The sequence below is a fragment of the Nicotiana tabacum genome, chromosome 6 (assembly GCF_000715075.1).
Source record: "Nicotiana tabacum cultivar K326 chromosome 6, ASM71507v2, whole genome shotgun sequence".
NCBI classification, from domain to species: Eukaryota; Viridiplantae; Streptophyta; class Magnoliopsida; order Solanales; family Solanaceae; genus Nicotiana; species Nicotiana tabacum.
This window is the reverse complement of record NC_134085.1, coordinates 15,904,865-15,928,207: the sequence shown is the minus strand read 5'-3', so window position 1 is coordinate 15,928,207 and position 23,343 is coordinate 15,904,865.

Here is a 23,343-nt window from a genome sequence, read left to right as displayed (position 1 = left end):
GTTCATTCAGACCTTAAGTGAAGGTCTGCACTGCCCAATCGTTACTGGTGGTAGTTCCATCGTTCCATTTGAAAGCGAGATACGAACTCTCGTAGCATCTCATTCTCCCTCTGCTTGATCTTGAAGACGTTGGATTTCCTTGTTGCTACTTTGATGGCACCGGCATGTGCCTTTATGAAAGAATCCACCAACATGGCAAATGAGTCTATAGAGTTAGGAGCTAGGTTGTGATACCACATTATAGCCCCTTTCGAGAGTGTTTCCCGGAACTTCTTTAGCAAGACGGACTCGATCTCGTCGTCCTTTAGGTTATTGCCCTTCACTACGCAAGTGCAAGCAGTGACGTGCTTGTTGGGGTCCAAGGTTCCATTGTACTTCGGAAGCTCGGGCATTATGAACTTCTTCGGAATGGGTTTTGGGGTTGCTTCCTGCGGTAATGGCTTTTGCACAAACTTCTTCAAATCTACTCCTTTCAGAATCGGGGGTGTGCCAGGAATTTGATCGACCCTGGAATTATAGGTCTCTACCTTCTTGTCGTTGGATTCTATCTTTTTCTCGCCCGACTCGATCTTCTTTGTGAGGTCCTCGAGCATCTTTATGATGTCGGGGTCGGCTGTCGACCCGTTGTTACTTGATCTCTCTGGTACCTGCTTGGCCGGGGGAGTCGTCCTGGTGCTACTGTGCTGGAGTTTTCTGGTGACTTTGCAGCTGAGCAATAGCCAATTGTTGTGCCTGCAACATTTCAAAATAACGTGAAGGCTAACCTCCTGTTCTTCCCTAACTGGGGTTTCCTGAGCTTTTTGTTGGTCTCCTTGATGCACGCTCCTGTTAGTGCGGGAGCTTACATCGACATGCTATGCATCGCGCGAGACCGCGTCTACGGGAATTGGTTCTGGTGCATTCTCAGGGTTTCGTGGTGGTACACCAACACCTGGAACATCCACGCCATTCTCTCCATGGTTCTCAAGATTGTTGTTTACTAAGTCAGACATTTTGACCTGAAATCAAAGATCTTGGGCAAGAAAAAGTGTAAAAGATAACTTGCGTTATGTACTAAAACCAGCAAGAAAATAACCACTATTATTTTTAGCCCCACGGTGGGCGCCAAACTATTTACCGTGAAAATGGTAATAATAATTAAATTTGATTTTATGGTTCTAAAAATACGTGATCTATTTTTATGCTAGTTGTTTGGGCAATAGATGCTAGGTGAGATACTTGGAATCAAGATAAGAGCTTAAAAACAAGATATTAACCAAACCGAATCGCTGTCAATCGTGGCCTCGAGCTTGCTTATTCGGGGCCTCGGGGTCGAGTCCAATGTCCGCTGAGGGCGATCGATGGAGACTAACAGTTATAATAAAATCAATGACGGCTCTTTATGTCCAATAATAAGCAATAAATAGAACACAATGGATATGAACAATAAATGCAAGCAAAGATGTCGGGGGAATGTATTAGAGAGCAAAGAGAATGTTCTTGTGCATTTAGTATTGAGCAACAGGTGTTTACAAAATAACAAGGATAACCTTTATATTTGAGGGGGAATCCTAACATAGTACAAAAAGTATTAATTACAAAGATATGGAGATGGCACAGCTAGTTAATGCCTTGATTTGTTTTTTGGACTAGTCCACTAGACTTTGTCAGCCCTATTTATGCACCTTGGGAACTCCCCACTTTCTCTCCGTAACTGTTGGTCTGTATTGCTTCGAGGTCAAGCGTCGATGGCCCTCGAGGTATGAAGTTCGACCGTGGTCTCGAGCCTTCGAGACGTGCTGACGAGGCATCATAATGGCGAAAAATTGGACCCTCCGATTTTGCCATATACAAAGTGTTCTCTTGTTTCCTCTTGCATTCTGCATGGCACACATTGAGTATCTACAACAATCCTCCTTTTACTTAGTCTGTCACTCTTCAGTAGCCTTCCATGTAGCATTAGCCGCATTGTGAATCTTGCTTTTGGTCTTGCTGCATTGTTGAACATTAAGCTCTTCCATTCCACTCGACTATAGTCACCAAGAAAATATAGGTAGACTTGTCTGATCATGCTTCTTTTTGTGTGGTTGTTCAAAGTGCCTGGCTTTCAGTATCTCTTTTGCCTCTATTATTTTCTTGACCATCCAACAAGCTTGTTGTGGTATTGGCATGTTAATGATATGCTGCCCTTTGATGTAATATGTGCATATCCATCAAACCCACAACTTGTCCTACTTGTGTTCTAAGTCCCAACAGGTCTTTGTTATTGCTGCTTTGTTCCGGATTTCAGGTTGGTGAGGTTAAGTGTGATGACCCAAAAGGTCTTCTTATGTTTTAGGATGTGATTCCATATTTTGAGGCTTCCAAAACCTCATTTGTATTCCTTCTCATTTACGTGCGTAGTCCGAGCGGGTTTCTAGAAAGCCTTTATATGGAAATTTGAGAAAACAGTAATAATTTTGCCCTAAAGAGTTGATTTTAGTTGACTTCGGTCAACGTTTTGAGTAAACGGACCCGGACCCGTATTTTGACGGTCCCGACGGATCGTTGAAAAATATGGGATCTGGGTGTATGTCCGGAATTGAATTCCGAGGTCCCAAGCCCGAGAAAAGAATTTTTGTTAAAAATTGTAAGTCTGAAAGTCTAATGTTTAAAGAATTTGATTAACGTTTGATCTTGTTGGTATCAGGCCCGTATTTTAGTTTCAAAGCTCGGTACAAGTTTAAAATAATATTTAAGTCATGTATGTGAAATTTGGTGAAAATTAGAGTTGATTTGACATGATTCGGGCATCCGGTTGAGAAAAGAGGAGTTTCAAAGTGTTCTTAAGAATTTCATGTGATTTAGTATTAAATTCGTAGTTCTAGATGTTATTTTTGCGATTTGATCATGCGAACAAGTTTGTACAGTGTTTTAAGACTTTTGTGTATGTTTGGTTTGGAGCCCCGAGGGCTCAGGTTAAGTTTCGGATAGGCTACAGAGTGAATTGAAACTTAGAAAAATTACTGGTGTTCTTGAACTGTGTTGTAGGCCTCAGACCTCGCTAATGCGAGGTCGAACTTTGCATTTGTGACTACTGTTAAGGTCGCATTTGCGAGCTTCTCAACGAAAATGGGAAGAGAAACTAGGCCAATCTATGTTCGCAAATGTGAACAACCTTTCGTATTTTCGAAGTTGATCTGGGGAAGGGACTCTTCGCATTTGCGAAGAAGGTGGTTGCAATTGCGATCCCAGCTTCGCATTTGCGACAAAAGAATAAATGCGATAGGTTCGCATTTGCGAGCTTCGCAATAGGTCGCAAATGCGACATCTACAACTGTGTAAAAGGGACTTAGACGGGTTTTTTCATTCATTCTCCCATTTTTCAAAACCTAGAACATAAGAGGCGATTTACCATAGACTTTTTGTTCCCCAAATCATAAGTAAGTGATTCTTAACTAGTTTCTTTCAATCTTTTACTTCTTTTTACAAGATTTCATCCTAGAATCTAGGTTTTTTCATGGAGGAATTCGAGATTTTTGGGGAGAACTTAGGAATTTAAAAATTTGGGAATTTAGACCTCAAATTGAGGTCAAATTCCAAAACCAATTGTATATTCGGGCTTTGGGGTGAATGGGTAATCAGGTTTTGGTCTAAATTTCGGGGTTTGACCAAGCGGGCCCAAGGTCGATTTTTGACTTTTGGGAAAAATGTTGGGAAACTTATAATTATGTATTGGAATTGATATCTTTAGCGATAATTGATGTTGTTAAGTTAATTATGACTAGATACGAGTGATTTAGAGGTAAAAACTAGAGGTAAAGCGGTAATTGAGCGTTGAGTTGGCCGTTGGATCGAGGTAAATGTTGTGTCTAACGTTGACTTGAGGGATTAGGGATTCCCGACTTAATTGCTATGTGAAAATCCATGTGCGTGGCGTATAGGTGAGGTGACGAGTACCTATGCGCCGCCAAATTATCTATTTAGCATGTTTCTTTCCCCGTTCTTAATATATTGTCTTCCTATCTTAACTGCTACATGCTTATTAGTAATTCCATGTTTAATTGCTTCTTGTTAAATGTTGTTTTCTTTATTGAAGGTATTAACTATTCCGTAGTTTTATTATATTTCATTATTGGTTTAAGTTGGTTTATCGGTGTTTCATGGTATATCTTGGTTGGTCTTGCTGTGTAGTATTAATTGAGTGAAGCTTCATAACTATGTAGCCTTCTGTTTGCTTTGGTTTGATGCTTAAATATTGTGGAGGGTTCTTAACTAAATTGTGAAATTCATGTTCTTATTGTGTGTTTGGTATTGATATGGTGGGATCGAGTTGCATGCCGCAACAGGAGGAATAAGGGTGATATATTGAGGAGGAATAATGGTGAATTACTATTGTCTGGTAGGATTAGGTTGCACGGCGCAACAGGAGTAATAAGGGTGGTATGTTGAGGAGAAATAAGGGTAAACTACCATTGTACGTGTCACTCCCCAACCTCGGGAGGCGCAACCGACGCTCAATCGAGTGAACCCAACTGAGCAAGCCTTTTGGACACCTTCTACCCAACTCATTGTGATCAAGAAACCATGCTTTCATTTAAGTTAGACACTAGGAAAGATCGTACATGAAACATTGCTAGTTCATTTTATATTACAATCCTTACACCATAGTTAAGTTTCCAGAATTTCACACAGTTACAATTTAGAGGAAACAAGAGTTTAGAATTACAATATAGTCTAGTGACCCCTCCAATGCCGTATATAACCCACACAAGCGTCTACGGAGTCTCTAAGGATACAAAAGATAGTTATGATAATGCCGGCAACAAGGCCCCTGCTATACCTCAAAAGTGGTAATTTATAACAAAAGATGTACAACATAACCCCCGAACACCAAGATTTCTGAGAGGGGGATGCTCTACTACCTGCGATCGGCACTGTCTGCTATGGAACCACCTACATCCATTCAAAAGATGTAGCGCCCCCGACAAAAGGGACGTTAGTACCATGGAATAGTATTAATATGTATAACTAAACACCATTTTATTAGAAAGAACAACGATACAAGAACAAGAAATCATAAGAACTAACACGAGCTTTAAACAATCACCACATCATCAAGTAAAGGAATCACATAGCTTTCACATAATTTCCATAGTTTTAGGTTGGGACATTTTATACCGTTGCATCATCATTCACAATACCACCGCTTTCTTGCACGGAGTCCAATCACGACTCGATCGGCTAGGTTTCCTCATTTGAGGCATGTACCTTAGTCACAATTTCATTCTCACTTTCTGGTTTCAATATCAACACAATTCCACCATGTGTGTGGCATGGCGTCTGATCATGACCCGATCGGCTAGGACGTCTTACCAAGACGTTTTTTCCCTTTTTCCATCAGTCATCTCATTTCAATCTTTATTTCACATATATCATATCATCGGCACTTGGGGACACAATTATCACATCATACTTGGCACTAGGCCACATTTCATAACTCACATTTCACATCACTTTCACTTTCAACATTAACCTTGCAATTTAAGATAATGGGCACATATAAGAGAAATTCAAAATGTAAGCATAGAGAGGAATTCACATGATTCAACATAATAATCACAATTTAAACTTGACTTGAAATCTAGGCATTTTAGCGCATAGCTCACATTCTTCACATATCCTCAATTTACCAAGAATAGCATATTGAACACATTGAGACACACCTTTCACATATATTCTTGCAACACCAATTTCTTTGAAATAACAAGTACTACATCAATCAAATTTCAGACTTATAATATTTTCATGGATACCACGGGAGCTCAATTTCTAAGAAGAGGGGGTTTTAGCCATACATACCTCAATAGAGCTTTTCTTAAATTCTTACAATAATTTTGGAACTCCTAGCAACTTTGATCTATTTTATGAGAATTACAAGTTGAACCAAGAATTAGAGGGATAATCAAGATTTTAACTCATTTGGGAACATTATCAAGCACTAAGTGTGCATTAAGATTTTTAAGACCTTTTTGTGAGAGATTCTATCATCCTACACCCCATTGTTACATTTTTAGCTCATAGTCTCCCCATACCCTTTTTATCATACATGCATGCAAGCAAATTCATCCTTATACCCATGTACCCACTTGTTAACTGCTTATTCTAGTAAGAATTTCAAAATCAAAGATAAGGGTGCAAGTTCTTACCTCTTAGGATGAATGCCTAGCAACTTTACTTGATAATCTTTAAGGGTTTGGGCAAGGATTGAGTGGTGACTAGGTGAGGATCACACTCTCCCTCTAGAACAATTTCTCTCACTCTAAATGTAGTGGTAAATAGCATAAGAGAGTCTAATGGGGTGTTTTTAACGGAATGGGATCGGGTTTTAAAAGTCGCAAAATAGGAGCCCCGACTCAATCTGCGGTCGCATATGTGATTGCATAACTGACATGCGGCCCGCAAAAGGGACCGCAAAAGTGGCCTTCAAGATTGAACATACTGCCCGGGTATGAAACCCACATGCGGTCCGCATACCTGTTCTGCGGTTGCATAATGCACCGCAGAACGACCCTTCGCAAAAATTCCAAGGAGGTCATGCGACGACTATGAGGCCCGCATATCGATTATGCGATCGCATAATTGGCTGAACAGTTGACCTCAAAATTAGCCAACACTCTGACTCACTCTGCGACCGATATACGGCCCACATTGCTGTTATGCGGTCGCATAATGGGCTGCAGAAACGCGCCCTTCTGAAAAATATTTTTCCTTAACTTTTTAATGCACAGATCAATTAAAAAGGTCTGAACCATGGTGAGCTTTATAAATTTCTAACACATATTCTTAATTTGGCACTACGAGATTTCGGGTTTTTGAGTAAAAATTTTACGGGGCCTTACAGTACGGTGGGATCGGGTTGCACGCCACAACATGATGAATAATGGTGGATTGAAATGGAGTAATAAGGGTGAATATTCATATTGATATTGATTATATGGTGGGATCGGGATGCGCGCCGCATCTGTTTATGTGTTTATGTACCTTTCTTCTACTGTGCAAGTTATAATGTATTTTGGCTTTACATTTAAGGATTGGTTATAGGTGGTTACTAATGAGATATTGGAGTTCTGTATTCTTTCCTTGTAAGTTACTATTTATTTGTTCCGTTCTTATTTCTGTTTTATTATGCATTGTATCCAGGTTATATCATAACTGCCCTACCGCAGCCTCGTCACTACTTCGTCGAGGTTAGGCTAGGTACTTACTAGTACGTGGGGCCGGTTGTACTGATACTACGCTCTGCACTTTCTATGCAAATTTTGGAGCTGGTAGTGGCTGATCGAGACCCAAGGTAGTCCTACTGGCGTCCCCTCCTATGTTTCTACACTCCTATTCCTTTTTTTTTCAAAATAGATGTAATTTCTTTCAGACTAATATTTGTAGATATTCATAGTATGTTCGCAGATTGTGACACCGGATTTTGGGTAGTAACAATTATGGTATTGCTAATAGTATATAGTTAACAGGTTACTTATGTATTTCTGCATTTATCTCAACTTGATTTAATTTTGTTAATTTTGATCTATGAAATTTGAAGGAAAAAGGTGAATAAGACTCTAACATTGGTTTGCATAGCAAGTGGAATATTAGGCGCCATTATGATCCCGAGGGTAAAAAATCCATGTCGTAACATTAAGGTCATCCCTAGCTTTGGCTAAGCAGACTTTATCTCATGCAACAAATGCTTTCTTTGTAATTTCATTGACCCCCGACCATATGTAGGATCTTCATAATCCCTCAATAAGCTTGATCACTTTTGTAGGTATTACAAATAATTGAGCCCAGAAAGCTTGTATATCAAACAAAACACTCTATACTAATTGAGTCCTCCCAGCATAAGACAAAGTTTTAGCAGTCCAAGAAGTAATTTTGGCAGTCATTTTATCGATGAGAGGGTGCCACTGATGAATAATAAGCTTCTTGGTAGACAGAGGAACACCAAGATATTTGAAGGGCAATTCACCAGCAGAAAGGCCCAAAAACTGCAGTATGTGATGCCTATGATCTGAGGCAACCCCTCCAAAGTAGGTTTCACTATTATTTAGGTTTGCTTGTAGCCCAGAAACTTGAGTGAATTGGTAAAACTTCTGTTAAATTTCTTGAATTGATTTCAGATCCCCTCTAGCAAATAGCAGCAAATCATCAGCAAAATTTAGGTGTGTGATCCCTAGTTTAGCACATCAAGGGAGGTATTTGAACTCTTTTTCCATCTTGAGACTAGCTAGATTCCTACTCAAATTTCCATTGCTATAGAAAACAGAAAGAGTGACATTGGGTCACCTTGCCTTAGTCCTTTGGCAGCATTGAAGGGTTTTGTTGGCTCTCCATTAACTATGATGGAGTAGTTGATTGTCTGTATGCACTCCATTACCCAATAGATGAATAACTAAGGGAATCCCAATTCTTCCATAACTTGCTTTAAATAAGGCCATTCCATAGAGTCATAGGCTTTTTGCAAGTCAATCTTGATCATACATCGAGGAGAGATGTTCTTTCTAGAATAAGCCTTCACCAACTCATGTGCTAAAATTATATTATCAGCAATCCTCCTCTTAGGTATAAAACCTGCCTGGGCTTTATTGATAACTGTGTTGCTAATTCCTTGTATTCTTGATGCAAGGATCTTGGAAATCATTTTGTATAGTACAATGCAACAGGCTATTGGACGGAATTTCTTAACAGTTTTTGGCTTGCTAGTCTTAGGAACCAATGTAATAGCAGTGCAATTAATAGCTCTGTATAGTTTTCTAGTAGTAAAGAACTCCAGGATAGCTTCAATTATCTCTTCCTTGATAACTGGTCAAGCCTTCGTGTAGAAACATGTATTATACCCATCAACACCAGGTGCTTTATCTTCTCCAATGGAGCATAGCCCTTCATAAATATCTTCTTCAGTCACATCTTTACATAGTGAAATTTGTTGCTGTGTAAGTTTTGGTCCTTTTTGCATCACCAATTTATCAATAGCAGGGAGTGAATGTGAAGCAGATCCCATCAATGTCTCTTAGAAAGCCACAATCTCCACTTTGATACTTTCAGAATAATTTAGCATGTTTCCAGTGATAGAAGTAAGTTCCAGGATTTGCTTTCTCTAATTCCTTTCCTTCATAACAGCTGTAAAGTATTTTGTATTAAAATCTCCTAGCTTTATCTATCTTGCTATAGCTTTTTGTTTCAAGGATCCCTCTTCAATCAAGTCCCACTTCTCCAGGTTTGTATTAGTCCTTTCTCTTCAATCAGTAGTTGATCAGAGCAATTAGTAGTTATTCTCCTTTGGATCCTATCAAGATCAATTATGGCATTCCCAATCTTTTGTTTTATGAATTTGAACTCTTCAACATTTAGTTTTGTAAGCACTGCCTAAGTGTTTTAGGTTTCAACCAAATATTCTGTATGTTCTTACTGTGAATTCTCTATTTCCATACTTGCTGAACACTGCTTAAGAAGCTCTCATGCTCAGCCTACACATTAAAGAATTTGAAAGAAGTTTTCTTGTTTACTTGGCTAACAGTTAAACTTAGGCTCATAGGAGCATGGTCAAAGACGAAAGGCACAACATATACAGTAGCTACATGCCCAATTGCATCATTCACTCATAATTGCCAAACATTCTATTAATTCTACTCCATATTTTATCACTCCCATCTTGTTTATTAGACCACGTGTAATATTCACCCCTCCCATGCCAATTCACTAAGTCTCAAGTCTTGGATACACTTATTGAAGTCTTTAAGTAAAGTGACCGAGTAGTAATTTGGATCCCAGATCACCCATATTCTTCCATTTACTGCATCATTATAGTTATTAAGTATCTCCCAGCCAGGGGCAATGTGGAAGTTTACTCTTTTTTCTTTATGCTCTATCACTCTAGTTTCAATGATACCTGCAAGCTTGATGTTTTTGATCTTCAGATAGTTCTTAAGTTCTTTCCTGTTGTACCACTTATTGATACCCCTGACATTCCACACTAACCATGTCATTGGTTGGATTTAGTGTCCTCACCTCTGTCATGAGGTAGGGAGGAACTTCCACTGGTACCAACTACTGTATTTTTTGGAGCCACTCCTGCTAGTGATAGGTGTTAACATAGGAAAATTTTCTAGGCTCAAATATGGGCTAGCTTGCTTTTTGCCTTTGTCCACTGTCCTTATTATTGTGTTCCCTGCAACCATTTCAAGTTGGTTCTGAGTGTGCTCCTGGATCTCCACTGGTAAGCAAGGTTAGGTGTTCTCTTGTATTGCATCATGTTGGCTCTGACTTTTTCTGTTTTCACCTTCCTTCATCACATCTTCTTTGTGCTCAACTGCAGGTATCACAGGTCCCTTAGTTCTCCATTCATAAGTGATTTTTTTGGCTTCTCTTCTTCTTTTTGATTGTTCTCCCTGCTGCTCTCTTAGTCCTTGTTGATTGTGACAAACATGTCCAATGGCTTGGCATTTGTCACAATAGCTTGGCTTCCATTCATTTACCAAATTTTGCTGAAATTTTCTGCCTCTAAGATCCCAAACAGTGATATCTGTAGGTAAAGTTCTTGTATCATTGACTTCAATCAGCATCCTTGCATAGGAGATCCTTGTTTGTTTGGTGGTGCACTCATGAGCAAATAGAGGCTTCCCAATCGCACTTGAAATTTTGCTTAAAGCTTCACTACCCCAGCAACTCATGGGTAGTTTAGGGAAAATTACCCATGGACGTATTTTAGTAAGGAATTCTTTGCATAAATCAAAATCAGGTGTCCATGGCTTGAGAATTATTGGCCTATTCCTGATGGTATCAGGTCCAGCATAGAAGACTTTATGCATGTCTAATAGTGTCTGAAATTTAATCACATAATACCTATCATCATGGAGGAATAAGTCTGGTTCAGCAATATCAAGCTAATGTTGAGCAATATAACGTTTCGTAGCGTTATATCCAGGGTTATCTCCAATGATGTAGGCTATTAACGCATCATTCCATTTCTCATCTACCTCTTCCACATCTTAAAGATATAATTTCACCACTATTTTGCCATCCACAATCTCAGGTGGAATGTATCTGAGTGTAATTCCATGAGTGGCCATTAAATTTTGCTGAAATAATTTGGACCATGCTCATGGTTCTGTTTTGCGATTTGCAGGATTCATCTCTTTAGGATTCTCAGTCAAATTCTCAATCACTTTAGAGGCTACAGGGGGATCAATTTTTTCTACGCTTTGTTCCTTGGTCAATTCCCCTCTCTTTTGCACATCATTAGGGTTTAGGTATAGTTACTGTTTCATTGATTTTTTCCTCAACCCTAGAATTGACAATTTTCCCAGATTGCTCACTTAGTAATGGCGTACTAAGGGTCAATTTCATGCTTACCTCAGAATTGATCGAAGATGATGCTTCATCACTTCCACTCATCACTATCCCTTATTATTCTGGTGTCCTCAATTCTTCTGTTTGTGCTTGAATTACCTTCCCAGCTTTTGCACTGTTGCTAACTGAACTCCTAAATGTAAGAATCGATGGTTTTTTCGGCCTTCCTCGTCCTCGTCCTCGTCCTCGACCTCGCCGCTTTCCCATGGCGGACGCACCAGCGTATGTTTAGCTTACATGCGATGAGAGCATGAGAGAGAAGCTATTTGTCAGAAAAAGCTAATTACTAAGCCGTTGTTCGATTTCTTTTATTTATTATTTTTACTTTTAGGTGTGATATCTAAAATGGTAGAGGCGGATCTAGAATTCTATGAAGATGAGTGTATTATTAAGAGATAAATCTAGAATTTATAATTGGGGGGTTTCAACCTTTAAGTTCTTACCATGAATCCCTTAGTAGTTAGAAATTATAGGCTAAACTAAATTTTTTCTTACAATTTTAATGGTTTTTAACATTTATACCAGTACTCCTTACAAAACTACTAAGACCATTGAACTATGCTACATCATCTACTAATATTAGTTTTAATTTTATAAAATTTTGTGATGACACAGGGAAATCAAGGATTTCAATGTGTTATATTTTTGGATTTTAAATGAGTAAACCAAATAAAAAAGAAAAAAGAAAAAAATACTTAATTAAAATACAATATAGGACACTAGACATGCCTACAAATTGATAATTAAACCTCTAACTTCACTTATAAAGGTGCACCCAATAATCACTAGACCAAGCTTGGGTGCGTACAAATATATATTTAAGTAATTTTTAAGAAATATAATATTTTTATACATAGTATAGAAAGAGGAGCATGGGTTCACGTGCCCCATGCTCCAAAACATAGACACGCCTCTGTGAAACTAGTAGATTTTTCTTAATAATTTCCCATAGTTGTCCACCAAATCACTTAAACTAAAAATGACCGGAAAATACATACGAACACCCCATGTGAAACACATAAAGATAATGATGTGACATTTGAAAGTAATTTGGAAAAACATTTGGGCAATGAAGTGAAATGGTGACTTGGTGTAAAATCTCTTTACTCTTCCTTTTAGTGGCCATTAAATAAATTCAGTCCATTGCGATCTTTTTTTCCCCTTAGCCCACTTAGGGAGGGCGACCGACGCTCAACCGAGTGAACCCGGTTGAGCAAGCCTATTAGACACTTTCTACCCAACCTACTTATGATCAAAAGGAGACATGTTTTCATTAATCAGACAATAGGAAGATCATGTAAACAATACTAAATCATTTCATTAGTTACGCCATTGTTATGTTTAAAAATACACACATTCTTATGATTAATTTGAACAAAAGTCCGAAGCACAACATGATTCATTGACCTTCCCAACACCCTATACAACCCACATCAATATCTATGGAGCCTCTAAGTAGATACAAAAGAAAGTTCTACAAAAGTGTCGGCAACAGGGCCTTGGTTATACCTCAAAATATGATAAGAAGGTGAACATGAGATACAAAAGATATAGGACCTCGAAATAATATGGGGCTCACCAAGTCAGCTGGAAAGAGGGCGCGCCACTAGCTGCGATCAACACTGTCTGCTATGGAACCACCTACATCCATTTAAAGATGTAGCACCCCAGGTAAAAGGGACGTTAGTACTGTCGAATAGTACTAGTATGTAAAGCTAAACACCAATCTTAATAGAACGAACAATGAAACACAGGAAAAGCAGTCATGATGTACAATAAGAGCTTCAAACAAATACGAAAACATCAAGTAAGGATCACATAGTTTCCGACTCAATTTCCATCATATTAGGTTGATAATCTTATTTCCATGTGCCACAATCCACAATACCACTATAATCCTACACAGAGTTCGATCTCGACCCGATCAGCTAGGTCATCTCATTTGAGACATCAACCATATCCATGATTTCAATCAATCAATCCAGAACAATTACCACCATGTGTGCGGCATGGTGTCCGATCATGTACCGATCAGCTAGGCCATCTCACTTAAGATATCATCCTTTCAATTGTTCAGCTCAATTCACATTTCCTTCCCATCTTTCATTACATGGCACGAGTAGCCTTATTTATTAAATCGTTCTTGACACTTGGTCGTATCTTACAATTCAAATTTTTCCGTTTTTTATACATTCAAATAACAGTATCATCCACATCAATAAGTCCTATAATGTAAGGCATTGCACACATAAGGGAAAAGAGCTTGGAAAATCTTAATCACACGGAGGTTTTTCATGCAAATTAGGTTAGAAAGATGGATTCGACTCTTGAAACTAATTCTTAACCTTTCTCAACACATATTTCTCATTTCAAACACATTCTCAAATAGCATGTTGACACGATAAACATTTAGAACAATTATTGAACATAAATCTTTCAACACAACACATTAAGGCAACCAATTCTAGTATGATCAAGTTAGGAACTTACACCAAATACTTGAACACCAGGGGTTTGATTCTAAGAAGAAGAGAGTTTAGCCATACATACCTCAATTGAGCTTTTTTAAACTCTACAATGTTTCAGAATTCTTAGCAACCTCAATCTATTTTGGAAATATAATAATTTGAAACAAAATTAGGAAGATGATCGTGATTCTAGCTCGTTTGAGCATTCTATCAAATACTAGGCGCACATTAAATCTCTAAGGTCCTTTTATGGAGGATTTCATCAACCCACAACCCATCCTTCATCATTTTTGGCTCAACAATATTCCTATACTCGTTGATAACACATGCAAGTAAGATAACAACTCCAATAACCATGAACTTTCTTGATAATTGCCCATCTTTTAGTTAGAATTTAAAATTAACGGTTAGGGTGTAGAATATTACCTCAAGGATGAATATCTAGTGTATTTTCCTTGTTAATCTTCAATGATTTGTGTAAGAATTGAAGGATGATTTGGTGAAGAAAATTGAAGGATGATTTGGTGAAGATCACTTTCTCACTCTAGGGCTCCTTCTCTCACTCTAAAGCATCAGGTTTCTGCTAAAAAATGACCCATTGCATGTATTTAATGAAGTTGGGTCGGGTTGTAGTGATAAAAGAATGGATACTCCAAAATTCTGGACCGGGTAACAAGCCTGGCCTCGCTAGGCTAAAGCCTGGTCTTAGCGTTCTACAGTCCTGGCCTCGTCAGGCTAAAACTTGGTCTTAGCGTGCTACAGGCCTGGCCTCGCCAGGCTAAAGCTTGGTCTTAACATGCTACAGGCCTGGCCTTGTCAGGATTAAGCCTAGTCTTAGCGTGTTACAGGCCTAGCTTTGCCAGGACGAAACATTTCAACTCCCCAATGCATTGTTCAACCCAAAAACTCCGAAAATACGATATATTAGCCTACCTTGGCACCACAAAACCTTAAATTACTTAGTGAAATTATCTGGGCCTTACATTCTCCCCCACTTAGGATCATTCATCCTCGAATGAGAAGAAATTGCGCCCCAAACACTTATCATAAGTTATCTCTTTTCTTACACACCTCAAACTCACAAATTTTGACTAACTCCCAAACTTTTCAAAATTTCGGTAGAGTTTCTTTTGTAATTCGACCTATCCACCTGCTAGAGAATCATCAAAACCACCCTAGCGTCACACTCTAACAACATATATATGGTCAAATCATGTAACATAAATAAAAAACACCAAACGTTGTCTCATAAGCAGCATAGAAGTAACTTCATAGAACACTTTTACATTAACTGAACAAGTGATACAAAATTTACAGGAAGTAACTTCATAGAAACTACTACATGGCTATTTGAACAAATAAGGGTACTTATTTTTCATCTCTTCCTCGGCTTCCCAAGTAGCCTGTTCAACTTGTTGGTTTCGCCATAACACTTTCACGAAGGCAATTTTCTTATTTCTCAAATTCCGGACTTGCCTATCAAGAATGGCAACTGGAATCTCTTCATATGACAGTTCTTCATTAACCTCAATAGTCTCATTTGGCACGATAAGCGACGGATCCCTGATTACTTTCTTTAGCATAGACACATGAAATACTGGGTGCACTAACGACATCTCACACATGAAACTCAATCTTGTACGCCACCTGCCCAATTCTTTGGATGATTTTATACGGCCCGACATACCTCAAACTCAATTTTCCTTTCTTTCCAAACCGCATAATACCATTCATAGGGGAGACCTTCAAAAAGTACCCAATCATCTTCTTTGAACTCTAAGTCTCTGCGACGAACATCCGAATAGGATTTTTGACGATTTTGAGCAGTTTTCAACCGTACCTTTATGATCTTAACCTTTTCCATAGCATGATGCATGAGGTCTGGTCCTACCAATTCAGCTTCTCCAACTTTGAACCACCCAATAGGAGATCTATACCTCCTCCCATATAATGCCTCGAATGGTTCCATCTGTATACTAGCATGAAAGCTGTTGTTATAAGCAAACTCTATGAGTGATAAATGATCATCCCCACTTCCTTTGAAATCAAGAACACAAGAATGCAATATGTCCTCAAGCATCTGAATAGTCCGCTATGTTTGCCTGTCCGTCTGTGGATGGAAGGTTGTGCTAAGATTTACCTGAGTACCCAAAACATACTGAAAATTCTTCTAAAAGTTAGTTGTGAACTGTGCTCGTCGATCAAAAATGATAAAAACTGGAGTGCCATGCAACCTGACTATTTCCTTGATATACAATTGATCATACTATTCCGCTTTGCCGGTAAATTTAACTAGCAAGAAGTGTGCCGATTTCGTGAGTTGGTCCACAATTACCCAAATTGTATCAACTTGTACTGGGTGCACGACAGTCTTACCACAAAGTCCATATTAATCATTTCCCACTTTCATATTGGAATTATTTTATTTTCTGAGCCAACCCATCGGGCCTTTGATGTTCGGCCTTTTCTTGCTGACAATTAGGATATTTTTCCACAAAGTCCGCTATATTCCTCTTCATATCATTCCACTAGTAGACTTCCTTAAGATCATGATACATTTTGTAGAACCTGGGTATACGTAATACCTAGAAGTGTGAGCTTCAGCCATGATTCTTTCCGAAAACCATCTATATTTGGAACACATAGTCGCCCTTGGTACCGTAGGTACCATCATCTATGACAAGAGAAAAAGTTGTAGTCTTATGTCTATGAATCCCCTCCTTCAACAGTACCAACAATAGATCGTCGTATTTATTTTCTTTGACTTCCACAACAAGCGATGATTCACCCTTATTTCGCATAATTACCCCTCCTTCACTAGAGTCCGCAAGACGAACTCCCAAACTAGACAACCGATGAACTTTATTGGCCAATCAGCCTTTGTGCCTCCAAGTGAGCCAAACTACCCATAAATTTCCAGCTAAGAGCATCTGCCATAACATTAGCTTTTTTCGGGTGATATTGAATATCAATGTCGTAATCTTTGAGTAACTCCAACTATCTTCTCTTCCACAAATTCAATTCCTTCTTTTTGAAAATATATTGAAGGTTCTTTTGGTCCGTGACTATATCCACATGGACCCTATACCGACAATGGTGCCAAATCTTTAGTGCAGATAACACTGCTGCAAGTTTTAGGTCATGTGCTGCATAGTTCTTTCCATGATTCCTGAGTTGCCTAGAGGCATAAACTATCACCTTAACATGTTGCATCATTAGTGGAATATCTTTATCACATTTCTCTTACATAAGACCTCCTAGGAATCGAGTTCTACAATAATTTCCTTGATATGGTTACCATCCTCTATGAATACTTGCAACTTGCCCTTCCAAATTTTCAACAAAAGACATTACTGGATGAGTTTTCTTATAGGACCTTCTGTTTCATGTGAATAACATCTTCTAGCTTGCGCACACACCCTGATAACATTAACCTTCACGAAATTGCATAAAATGTAAGGTAACTTTGTGGACAGACCTTTCTTAGCCAACCTTTTTCCCCCTTTTGTGCCTTATAGAATTTAAGAAACTGCTCTACTTCCCTTGTTAACATTCTCGCGACACCTCTTTACTACTAAACACCTCCCAAAACATATATCAACACCTTTATGTATATACAATTTTGAAAGAGTCACTGGCCCGAATAGGGCATTCTCTGAAACTTGAGATCCTTCTAAATTCCTCGTTAAAGACTTTTGATTTTTACTCTTATGTGTAAGACTTAGTCCCCCTGATTCCATCCTTGATGAGTAACTCACCGTATTCCTAGTATTGTAGCTACCAATAGAGTTTCCTGGTATTGTGGTTTAAGAGTTACCATGTTAAACATGCCTGGTCCATAATAAGTGTTCATCCTCTCTCAATCGGTTTGCAACCTTTTCCTTTCCCCCTTTGGACAGATTGTGTTGTCTTTTCCTTTTTTATCGCCCTTTAGCATGGACAATATAATGGTACCATCTTTTCCTTCTAACTGGTTTGCTGAGCTTATCATACCACCACTTCACCGCCAATAGTCTCACTTTTCATTGTCATATGTAGACATGAACTCTAGATCTTTTAGTTGATATTCAGTGTCACCCAAGTTGGTTGTATTACAGTTAGTCCTTTTATGCCTTCTATTAACACTAGTGCTCTAGGCGAGTCAACCATTCTGATACAAACTATTTTACGGTAACCATGACCATCACAATTTATAGATTTCCTTCCCATTTCTTCTCTCCTCATTCTTCCTAATTAGGGAATAGCTATGTACTCTTCTCTATGTTATGTGGTCTTTTCTCTTAGTTAGTAATTCACCCTGATCACCTCTCGACACTTGTTGGGATATCCGCGGGAAAATGTGTTCACCCGCGTATCACTTAACACTTCCTTGCTTGTAAGATTCTTAAGAGGCCCTCCATCAAGTCCAAATGAACTCTTGGGTTATTATAGCATCACCTTTATTTCTCCCACTCGTTCCAACTTTCTTAAAGCCTTGAAACTTTAGTTAAATCGCAAATCCATGATTAGCCCATTCGAAAAACTTGCAACCTTTCACATTTGATATATAGTACTTCTTTGGGTTCCATTGTTCCTGACCTTTTAAAAAGTATAGAATCTCTTTTAGAAATGTTACTCTTAGTTTGTAAGATCATTAACCCTGTCATTTATATTGCCATGTATGAAGAATTTACCTTTCTTAATTTATCATTAGCATATCCTTTCAGTGAATCACGTTACCCATTATCACTTTTATAGACTATGCATGTCTTCAACAAATATTAAAACATCATAGCTACATGGTATTACTCTTGTTTTATTGTATTTAAGTAGACTCACTATGGCTCTTCCTTCCCCACATGGGGTGAATGTCCCGGGTTTCGACACAAGTCTTTAATTTAGCAACTTGAGGGGCATATGTCTCATGTCTCTTGTTCGATGATTACGGAGATTTAAGTCGCCACGGTATTAATCTCATAAGTACTCTACTCTTATCCGGCCACACAGGCTTGGGATTCTAATTCCTCATGTCAATATCCTTTAGGAGTGTAACACAATTTCGTACATTTCTGGGTTCTTATAAAATTCATAGTACAAAGGTCTCCTCATTGTGGGTTCAATTTACTCTCTTTTCATAACTTCTTGTCTCCTGTGAGAGACTTACATTCTCATCATTAATCTCCTGGTCATGCCCTCCATATATCACATGCTTATATAATAAATTTTCTTTTACACCTTAGGATCATATACATTGTTCCCACACTATCCACATGTGCTATTTAAGCTTAGGTCTCCTTTATCTAATCAATGTCTCTTTGGAGGTGGATAATCACTTTTGTCACTTTCCTCATATAAAGTATGTACTAATCTTATATGTCCATACAATTCGTTCAACATGATACATGTGCCATCTCCATAATATTTAGGCCTTTGCCCATTTGTCATGTCATATGACAATATAACTTGGAATAGACGAAAGAGCGTTTAAACTTACATTGAGCCTTAATGCACAATTTAGAAGATAATCTTTGTTTACCTTGAAAATGGTAATTACAATTAAATTTGATTTTGTGGTTCTAAAATACGTAATTTATTTTAATGCTAGTTGTTAAGCAGTATATGCTAAGTGTGAATAAGGAAAATGAGACAAGAGCATTAGGACAATTTGTTATGCAAACTGAATGACCGTGAATCGAGGTCTCGAGCTTGCCTATGCTGGGCCTTGAGGTCGAGCTAAAGTGTCAGACTGGGGATGGTCGATGAAGAACTAATAGTTCTTAGAACCTTGATGATGGCTCTTTATAATCAACGATGAGTAATAAATGAAGAACAATCAATAAAACACAATAAATATAACTAATAAAACCAAAGGAGCGACAATAGAATATGTTTAATTTGAAGAGCAGAGAATGTTCTTGTTCTTGTATTGAATGTCATGTATCTTACAAAATTAAAAGGGTCCCCTTTATATAGGAGGGGGAATCCCAACATAGTACAGATGCATTTATTACAAAGATATGTGACTGGTACATCCATTTAATGTCACGGTATGGACTTGTACTATTCTTGTAAACCTGGTCAGTTCTAACCACGTGCCTTTGGAATTTCCTGCTTGTCCATCATAGCCATCGATTTGCACTACCCCGAGGTCGAACATAGGGAACCCTCAAGGTCGAACCTCGAGCTGTGCCCCGAGCCTTCTAGAGACGGGCTATGGAGTGTCATAATGATCATAAAATCATATTCTCCAATTTTAGCCGTATACAGATAGTCCCCATGTTTCTTAGAGTAAAAATGATAAGAAACAGTCTTGAATTCTTGCCCCTTCGATACTTTCATCATTACGTCACCCTGTCAGAGCATTAAATAGCATGACTCAAAGGCTACATAGAGGTCGCTATCAGTACGATTATTGAGAAGCCCACAAACTGTTATTGGTTTGACTCTTCCGCTTCTCAAACGTTGCCCAAACGGCTTCTATAAATACCTCAACCATTTGTTATTCATACTTTTACAATATCTTCAAGTTTTCAGAGCTAAGTTCACCATCTTCTGCGTTCATCTCCTCTCTATGCTTGCCTCTTCATTTTCTTTCTTAGAAACTTTGTTATAGTTATGGATAAAACCTTCAAAACGGTACCTAAGAAAGAGGGCACCACTTCTTCATCACGCCCGTCCAAGGGCAAATCAAAAACACCTCCAAGTATTGAGCAATGTACCCCTAGCCACTTTGATACGGCCTCCGATTTTACCTTTGAAAAACTCCCTTCTACACCGGGCCAATGTAAGCCTATGTCTCGGTACATCAGTGTGGTGACCAATACAAAGAGAGTAAAGAGAGACTGTCGATGGGGGAAGGCAGTGCAAGTAGAGATCCCCAAAGCTGAGGAAAGCATAGTAGCACACAAAGATAGCTTCCTCAGCGTATACACATACCCATTCACTCTAGGCCTTGTAGATTATTCTTCCCCACTGATAGATCCGGTGATTCTTGACTTTTGTCATCAGTATCGAGTGACACTCGTACAGATCTATCCTTCTTTCTGGAGGATTGTTTACATGATCAGATATTTCTCCAACCAGATCTAGGGAATGACCTTCACCCTCGAACACTTGATCAGATTGTATAGCCCCCGTCTCTTCCGAGGGGGTTTAATCAAGCTTCAACATCGATCTGCCAAGACAATATTTGCGAGCATTGATGAGGACAAAGACAGGGGATGGATGAGCCAGTTTGTTAGAGTAAGAACCTCGGACATCATCCCTATTGATAGGATGCCATTCCTGGAGGAATGGAACATGAAGCGTAAGTTTCCCTACATCGAGCACATTGTACTGCCACTTCTTTTGATTATGTAGCCACCGTTTGGTTCCCTGGCGTAGTTTAGAACCTTACGGGATGTATCAAACTATTAGACTCTGCTTTTCCGTACCACGATCGCGTTTGGCATGATTTGGCCAAAACACGATGGCAGGCCAAGAACCACGGTATGCTTTCATTGTTGTCATTACCAAGTTTCTTATGAGTATTCCTTTTGGCGGTAGGTTTAATACACCATGACTATGAAGGCCTCAGGGAAGGCGTGTCGATGAGGCCGCCTTCTCCTGGTAAAGAAGAAACCTCGAAACCTGACAAGGGTAAGAAGAGGAAGAAGGAGACATCGATCGAGTCTCCAAAATCAAAGAAACCCAAGGTCTGCAGGCCTCAGACCGACGCCACGGTCTCGATTTCAACTGTTGTGGCAAGTATGCATACCGAAGACGAAGATGATGATGATGGAGATCGCCCTTTGGCACAAAGGGTAAAATGGAGCGTTGATGCTCCACAAGCTGTTGGGCGACCCGAGTCGGGGTGGCCGATGTGGACCAAAGGGTGAAGACTGTTTGCATAAAAAATTCTTTTTTCTATTTCTAATTAAGTGGGCTAAGGGGAAAAAAAGATCGCAATGGACTGAATTTATTTAATGGCCACTAAAAGGAAGAGTAAAGAGATTTTACACCAAGTCACCATTTCACTTCATTGCCCAAATGTTTTTCCAAATTACTTTCAAATGTCACATCATTATCTTTATGTGTTTCACATGGGGTGTTCGTATGTCAGTACTGTATGGTACGGTATTTAGACATTTTAGTTTGGTATTTTCAGTATTCTATTTCTAATTGGTATACCAATACCGTACCTATTTATATTCGGTATGGTTCGGCTTTTATCTTTTTTATTTTATTCTGTACGGTAACTTCGATTTGTTCAGTTTTAATATTACTAGTGCATAAAATCATAGACTGTAATAGTCCTAATTAAAGTACTCACAAATATAAAAATAAAAATATTCTAAACTCATATGATTATTGACAAAACATTTATCCAAAACCTGCAAGTACAACCCATAAAGAGAATAAAGGTATATAAAGGAATAAATTTAATCATTGATAATGTCTTGTTACTTGCCAGAGCTAATTGCTGAAGTTAGATAATATAAATAGAACTAATCCAATAGATGCAATTCAATACACGAGAAGAAACATCCTAAAACCGTAAAAGTATTACGTTAAGATGGTTGGCATCCTAGAGAATAAGAGTTAAAATCTACAGCTTACGTTGTTCCTCCATTTTCCTAAAGAAGTACATGGGCTTTAATGCCAACCTCAACATGCATACCAAAGACAAGTATTATGTAACTTAGTATGTTATAATCAATAATATGTGTATCACGTAACTTATTACTATATATTTCGGTATGGTATTGGTAATTTCAGTACTATTTTGTCAATATTTATATACCAATATTTTTTTTAAACTAAAACTAAATACTAAATATTACAATTTTCGATTTTGATATGATAATTCAGTATTTACCAAATTATATACCGCCCTAGTTTCACATGCATCACTAACTTCCGACTCCCTCTAAATAATCAAAAAATTTAAAAAACATGATTAAGAAATGTTCAACAAATTATTTTGATTAAGGGACATAATTATCTTTGCATCTCTATGTATTTCTAACTTTACTCCTCTAATGATCGAAGGATAGTCGGACAGTTGAAAGGCAATAATTACTGATGGTTAAAAAAAGGTAGGTCTAACCTTACTTAGAGAGGTTTATTCTCTTTATTCTAACTTCTCAAAAAAAATTATTTAAAATGGTCAAAAATTGTTAGGTCGGTAGAGCCAACTAATCGATTACGCTTGGTCAATTAAGTTCCATACCCGACCCAAAAGAACAAAGACGATCCTAATAACCGACCAACTTCGGTCGGATTTTTGAAATTATGTATTTAAAAAATGTACCATCTGAGCGAATAGAAGTTTGTATTGTGGCAGAATATTCTAGTACCATACCTTTAGTACTTTTTGGTTTAAGACTTTCTTTATTTTATTTATACCCTTCAATCGCATTTTTACGCGGTCTATTAAAAAGCCTCTCTACCTTTACAAAGGTAAGGGCAAGGTCTGCGTACAAATTAACCTCCCTCCCCAGACCACATCTGTGGGATTACACTATTATTGTTATTGTTGTTGTTTGTAATC